Below are 7,927 nucleotides of genomic sequence, written 5' to 3' on the forward strand. Positions count from 1 at the left end.
ACATGATAATAACTGCTGAAAAGACTCAAAGATACTTTGAATGACATTAAAACACTTGAAAAGTGTGATAAAAGAATTTCACCACACAACAGATTTTTATATACAAAATTATTTTATATACAAAATTATTATAAAATTAATTATATAATAATTATATCCAAATGATTATACATTTGGATTTTCTGTGTTTATATCTTTTTTTATTTGTCAATGCAATATCGTTTTCATAATGTGTTAAAGTGTGATATCATTTGCATCAGGAAATTTCTAGGTTAATTTAACTTTAAAATATACTAAGTATAAAAGAATTAAGACTAAAATAAATGTGTGATCTTTTAATTTAAAATGCAATTTAATTAAATTTAATTGTTAATTTTGTGGTCTAGTTATGTTTTAAATGTATACTTTATTTTTATCTCGCTTAATTAATTACATTTTTAAATACATTGAGTATACAAAATAAGACTAAAATACACTTGTGGTCATGAAATGAAAAATGAAATTAAATGAAATTCTTTTGTAGTCAAGAAAATCTTTGTTGTTTTTGTATAGCTACAGTTGTCCAGTTATGTTACTTTTACTTAAATACTTCAATTTGCATTTAGTCCTGTTTAATTAATTGCATTTTAAAATATATTAAGTATAAAAAATGAAGACTAAAATAAATGTGGTTTTTAAATTACATTCAATTTACAGTTCATCTTATAGTCATGAAAATCTTTTTTTTATTATTTATTTATTAAGTACAGTTTTCCAGTTACGCTTTAAAATAATGTATTTTTTATTACCAATAACTACACTGGCCACAATGGCAGATCTCTGATGGACATTAGGCCTAATAAATGTTTTTGTGTTTGTGTCCTTTTTTTTTTTTTTATATATAACAGCAGCACACACCTAGAACCTAGCTGACCTAGATTGTGTGAGTGTGCACAACTAGTGGCTTCTTCAGGTGTTTGGAGTAAAAAGCCCCCTCATGTGGACAAATGAATATTTCAGTTCTTTACATAAGACAATCCCTCTGAGGGCATTAGATGTCCCCACTTCAGAGACCTGTGTCCTTTGCTCTGGAAGACGTAAGGGAACGCACGAGTCAGGACGTGTTCCTCTGTGTGACAGTTATACTGCTTGGGAACAACGTGGTGGGAACATTCGGAGCCCAACTCCCTCAGGTCACCCTGCAGTGCAGGTGACGGGTTATCCTTCCGTAAAGAGTGCATCCCTGTGATGTATAGTGCCAGCTCCGGCACTGAGCATAGCACAGATTCTGACTGAAAAAAAGTCAAGCCAGCACCTGAAGACAAAGTGAGCTAAGTATCTTGTAGAAAAAGGAAATGTTTTATACCATTTAGACTAAGAAAAATACACACACTAATATTCAAAGGTATGGGGTCAGTAAGATTTTTAATGTCTCTTTTGCTCACAAAGGGATTTATTTGATCCAAAATAAAAAAAATAAAAAATAAATGTGAAATAATAATACGATTTAAAAGAACTGATTACTATTTGAATATATTTTAAAATATAATTTATTCATGTGATGGCAAAGCTGAATTTTCAACAGTCATTACTCCACAGTCTTAAGTGTCACATGACCCTTCAGAAATCAATCCAATATGCTGATTTGATGCTAAAGAAACATATTATATTATATAGTTTGGCAAAAATCTGGGTTGTGAATTAAAACCAGTTGAGAGCCACTGATGTAGAATATGTGCTATAGCAGAACTAATTCAACATACAACGTTTACTATGAAGTTTCATCCACATAAATAACCTGCATTCCTGTACTTGACATAATTCATACATAATTGTTAGTTCCAGATTTGTCCTGGTTTTGATCTACGATGTAGAGGAGCACAGGTGTGCACGTATGCTTGATTCACATGGTTTATGTATCTTCCCCGCAACTAGTACTCTGTGGAACTGTCTTCACAAGCCATGAAACGACAAAAAAATGCTCTTTATTGTTTTCATATGGCTATGAACTTTTTACTCTTAGCCTCATAATGGTTATGACCGATCCCTTTAAAGTTATTATTACGATGCATTAGCCTGTCAAAGAGGCTGATGTCTGGCCATCACGGGCAGCAGTCAATACCTCTCATTCATCAATCACACAGTCTTTTCATCTCCCTCCTGGATTGACAGAACATCAGAGAATGATAAAACAATGTAGACAAAAAAGAAGCTCCTTGAGGAAAGAGGTGCATACTTGTAAGAACTGGGTCAAGGACAAGGAAAGGCTTCCCAGTGGTCACATGGCATATAGTTGCATATAGTTGTGCAGGGTTGGGAAGCGAGAATGGGTAGGAAAAAAAAACAGTGACCAAATGATATGACATTTGGTTACGACAACAATTTAAAAACATGCATTCTTCCATGAATGCAAAGAGAGCACGGAACTAAAATACTTGGATAATGTTTCCTGCATTACTGTTCAGCTATTTAGCACAGCTACATTATTGGTCAAAAATTTGGAATAATTAAGATTTTTTTTTACATTTTTGAAAGAAGTCTCTTATGCGCACCACGGCTGCATTTATTCGATCGGTAATAAAGTAAAAACAGTAATGTGAAATATTAATTTAAAAATAACTGCATTCTATTTTAATGTCATTTATTCCTGTGACGGCAAAGCTGAATTTCCATTATGATCAGTCCACTTAAATTTGTAAAACTTAAGTGAACTTAATCATTTTGTGTTGGGACTATGTGAATATTTTTTGTTGACACAACTAACTGAACAGTGAATGTGTAGTTCCCAGCATGCTTTGCATGAGATGGCATTAAGAGGGAAACATGTTGATAGAAATTGTCATTTTAATTGTTTTTAATTAAAGAAAATTACATGCTAGGGTTGTTAATGTAATGGTGAGTTATTTTGGAGATTTAAAAGAGATTTGGAGATTAGAAATAGTTGTGTGCAGAAGAGTAACGCTCATGCTTAGGGTGCTGGCGGCTTCATTGACTTAAAGATTCACTCAATGAGCAATAACTGTGCTAATGCCAGTTCTGAGACTACCCTTATAGTATATATTACTACTATAAACAAAATTGTCATTAACACACCAAAGTGTTTTTTTGTGTGTTTTTTTTTTTGCCTAACTCTACTCCTAAAAAATAACTTGTTAAGTGGACTTAATTAAATTAATGAAAACTTTTCTCCCATTTAATTAAGTCCACTGAACAAGCTATTTATTTGAGTGAACGCTGAAAACAGTTGCGCTGTTTAATTGTTTTATGGAAACAGTGATCCACTAAAATAAAGCAGAAATGAATACTTTTATTTAGCAAGGAACCATTAAACTGATAAAAATGACAGTATAGACATTTATAATGTTACAAAAGATTTATATTTCAAATAAATGCTGTTCAATAAACTTTCTATTCTTAAAAAAAAATGAATCACGGTTTCTACAAAAAAAACTGTTTATAACATTGATAATAAGAACCATTATAAATAACTGAGCACCAATAATAAATGATAATAATTCATCACCAATAACTATTGGGAATTTATAATTAATATTTCACAATATTATAATATTTCACAATATTACAGTTTTACATTATTGTTTATTATGTATCAAAGAAATGCAGTCTAGGTAAGCATAAGAGACTTCTTTCAAAAACACTAAAAAAAACAACAAATGATTCAACCTTTGTCAGGTAGTATGTAGCAGTTCTTTTAGTGAATCAGTTGGAATGAATTAATCTGAATTACACTGAATCACTGAATTGATCTGAACTACTCATTAAGGAACTGTAATCATTAAGAGGAACTGAATCTTAAACAGAATCATTGTGATGTTTTCCATATAGGCAATTTTTTAAGCCTATCAGTATAAAACCTAATTGTACATCTAATCCACTCAAGAAGCGATTTGGCATGAAAATTGAGTTTAGCAATGTCTGTCTGCATTTACTGAATCATACTGTTCTGTTTAACTTAGAACAGCAGAGTGAGCACGAAGTAATGAGAAGCATCACATAACCAAGAGTGAACCAATAAAATGCAGTTAACACAAACAAACATTTACACGCTGAAGAGGAGCATAGTTGAAGTGAAAGGTTTATATATATATATATATATATATATATATATTTCACATAACTGCTAGTTTAGAGTGATTCTTTTTTGGAAGCCTGGACCAGAACTTTCTACCAGATCTGAAGCCTTTCCTCTCAGACAATGAACCAAGAGGTGGAACCTGGAGCTGTACAGTAGGAAAACTAGTATCTCTCCCTAACATTGGTGCTTTAGTTATGTATTTATTTGCTGAATGGAAAGTAGACTTTTAAAATCTGAAACCATGTTGTTTTAAAGTTGGGGTCCAGGTAGCTCACACAGAATCCATGAGAACTTAAGTGGGCAGTATTAATGAGGGTCATACTCAAACGTAACAAACAAGTGGTCCTTTTAGAGAGCAGCACAGACTTTGTCTGTTTCTCCAACCCTAAGAAGACGGCATGATGGACCTCAGCCAGTTTACACAAAGTCAGTTCCCCCCTGTGGTCTGGAAAGTGTACCTATCGGAAACTGTAAAGACCTTAACCTAAGCCTCCAGCCTGAGCGCAGTGCAGGACAGCTCCTGATTTCTCAAATCAAACAGACCACATAAAAATGAAGGATATACCAGTTCCATATGGAACCACAGAAATGACATTTAATTCAAATAAACAGTTTCCACTTCGCAGACAGGCAGATCTCAGCTCCGCAGCCCAAACAGGGCAATGTGAGGAAACATTTGTGCCTGCTGGGGGAAGAGATAATGTTACACTCTTACCCCTGCTACTAACTTCACCTTTAAACTCCCTCCGTTCCTCCTCCCCTGTTCCTTTTACATAGTCCTCACAGCTTCAATCTCTTCTTGTTATGTTTATGACTACCTCTAAGCTTTAGATTTACGCTACTAGATTTTACATTAATTATAGCATATGGATGAAAAAAGGCTTTTATTTCTAGACAGCTCATGTTTTTATTTTGATTTATTCACTGATTCTGTAAAGCGACATTACAAAGGCACCAAATGAATAAAATTATTAATAAAACTATTATTATTATTATTATTATTAATATTAGTAGTAGTAGTACATTAATAATTATTATTTTTATTAATAAAGAGAATACTTTAACATACTTAATTATTATTATTATTATTGTGCATTTCACAAACCCTTTACATGGCACAAAAGAGGCACATGAACATCTCAACAACACTAAATAAACAGTACATTTTCAATTGAGTTTTGAAGGTGGGAAGAGATGAAATTTCACAGAGATACTGCTGGAGAAAATTCCAGTGTCTAGGGGCCACTGAAAGACCTACCACCCATGGAGGACAATCTTGAACCATTAATAAATTGGCTCCGGAGGAATTAAGTGTCTGAGCAGGAGAGTAGGATGAATAAGATCTGCTAGATACTGCGGTGCAAGACCATGAGCGGCTTTAAAAACTGTAATTAGAATTTTGTACTGTACGCGATAAGCCAGAGGAATTGGCAGAACATCTCTGTTAAAAAGGCCAGCTTGTTTTGGATCTTGGACTCCAGAATAAGATACTGGTTTGGTTAAAAAGACTGATTAAAAAGCTTGACCAGCAAGTCAACCATCATCATACTGGTTGAAGACTTTGGGCCCTATTTTAACGATCTAAGCGCATGGTCGGCGGAATGTTTAATGTTTTTAAAAATGTTTGTGTGCTGCTGCGTGTCCTTGTGTGTGTAATAAGCAAAGAGTCCGCACGTTGTGCACCCGCCTATAGGTGCATATTACTAACGCGCTCTTTAAATAACAAAGAAAAAATACTGTGCCAGACTTTAGACCAGGTTTGAGTTGGTCTATGGCACAGTCTATTTTCAGTTCCTCAAAATAGCAACCAACAATGCGCCTGAACACACCTCTTTTTTATACCAACACGCCCATGGCCGCACAAATGAGCGCAAATGCATTTGCTATTTAAACAACGCGGCACAGGACGGGAAAATGAGAACTGCGTCGGACTGAAACTAGCAAAAACACTTGCGCCGCGCCTTGCGCCGGGTGTATGATAGGGCCACATGTTGGTAAACAGCATGGCAATGCTGGTCCACCAGCCAGAGCAGAACATAACCAGCCAGGACTGGGAGTGATTTCCTGACTTTTTTAGTGACTCAGCTTTGTACGTATTGTATTATTTGAAGCAATTTAGTTGGAAAACCAGTTAGAAGTGAGTCACGGTAATCTATGCATCATATATTGAGTAGAGCTAAGAAGGACAGAATGAACACAATATTGGTTTTCCCAGCTAATTGTCCTGATGAAAATGGAGGTTTTAATAAAGGGATGTTCTTCGTCTTAAATTTGTGCATTGCATTTCAAGGCAGTGGGGGAGTGAATAGAGATATAAAGAGGATTCATATAGCTGTCTTTCAAACTGATGAAAGAGCTCAGTCTGCCAACTGATCAATTGATGAATGAGCTCTAGGGACAGGTTGCTCTTTTACAGCGAAGCACAACTAGTGGCCTCGGCCAAATCCAGAATGAGAGAACCAGCTGCTCTCAGACTGTCATAAAAGGACAACTTTAACCTATTTCAATGGACAATGAACTGATCAGAGTAATCCTTTGGTGCTCTAGTTACCTCACCATGTCTGCATCGACAACAAGCTCTGTAAACATGCTCCACATACTGTGTGATCTCACAAACAAATATCGTAGAAATGACTCAAATCCGTTTCAATTAAAATCACAAGATTATTCTAGGGGAAAATTAAATCCGCTACAATATAAACAGCGGGAGACAATGTCTGACAGATGTGAGTGAGAGGATATAGAGATAATAGCTTATCCACCCTGACAGAGGTCAATCAACGATCTCTCTCGCTCTTCCTGAAGGTATTGTGCATGAGGCTGACAAAGCCAATGGGTAGAGGTTGACATCAGTAAATGAATTCATTTCACCACAAATTGCATTTCAGATCCCTTCTACTCCTTCTGAGTGCTTATGTATCCCTGCATTATGTTGTTTGTATGCCAAATTGTGATACGTCATGCTTGTTCGAATTATCACTGGCATTTTGTTGCTAGTATTGGTATATTTTGATTCATTATGTGATTATCGGCAGAGTAAGGTCAGATGACTTCCATTTTCTGTATTTTCCATTTGTTCAGCTTCTTCAGTGTTCTTCACATTTGATGTTCAGGGTATCTGGGGACAGTTGTTAAAGGGACAGTTCACTCAAAATTAAAATTCTGTCATTTACTCACCCTCATGTTGTTCCAAAAATATATGACTTGTCTCATTGTTTTGGACCCCATTGACTTTGCACAACAGGCATTCTTCAAAATACTGTATCTTTTTAGTGTTCTGCAAAAGTTATACTTGTAAAAGATTATCAAATAATGACAGACTTTTCAGTTAAACAGAGTGAACTATACCTTTAAAATGTGACATGAATTTCTGGAAAGTTACTCAATCTTGTGGTGACAGCCCCAAGCCTCCCCCTCAACCTCTCTCCAACCTCCCAAGATGCACCAAATCCCCTCCTCCACTCTTCCAGTGACCTCATACATCCTAAGTTGACCTTTTCATTTGTCTTTTTGTGCAGTAACCATTTTCAAATATGGCTTTTCATGACCAACAGCAACGATTCTCAAACTTTTTTGAGTACTTGACCCACGTCATACATCAAACTGTCCACAAAACCCCCAGAACAAAAGTACAACGCTTTGACATAATGTCTTCATAGTGAACAAATTGAATCAAATATGATTCACTACAAACGTTATTCATCTTCAATTAATAAAATCCTCAATAATATTGTCTATTCATATTTTGTTTTATAAAACAATAACAGATTAAAAAATATTCTACAGGCCGCCTGCAACAATCACAGTGGATGTATCATGTAAACCTTTATCTTTAGCTCGGGTTTTTTTTTT

The sequence above is a fragment of the Sinocyclocheilus rhinocerous genome, unplaced genomic scaffold (assembly GCF_001515625.1).
Source record: "Sinocyclocheilus rhinocerous isolate Xijiao unplaced genomic scaffold, SAMN03320098_v1.1 scaffold157, whole genome shotgun sequence".
NCBI classification, from domain to species: Eukaryota; Metazoa; Chordata; class Actinopteri; order Cypriniformes; family Cyprinidae; genus Sinocyclocheilus; species Sinocyclocheilus rhinocerous.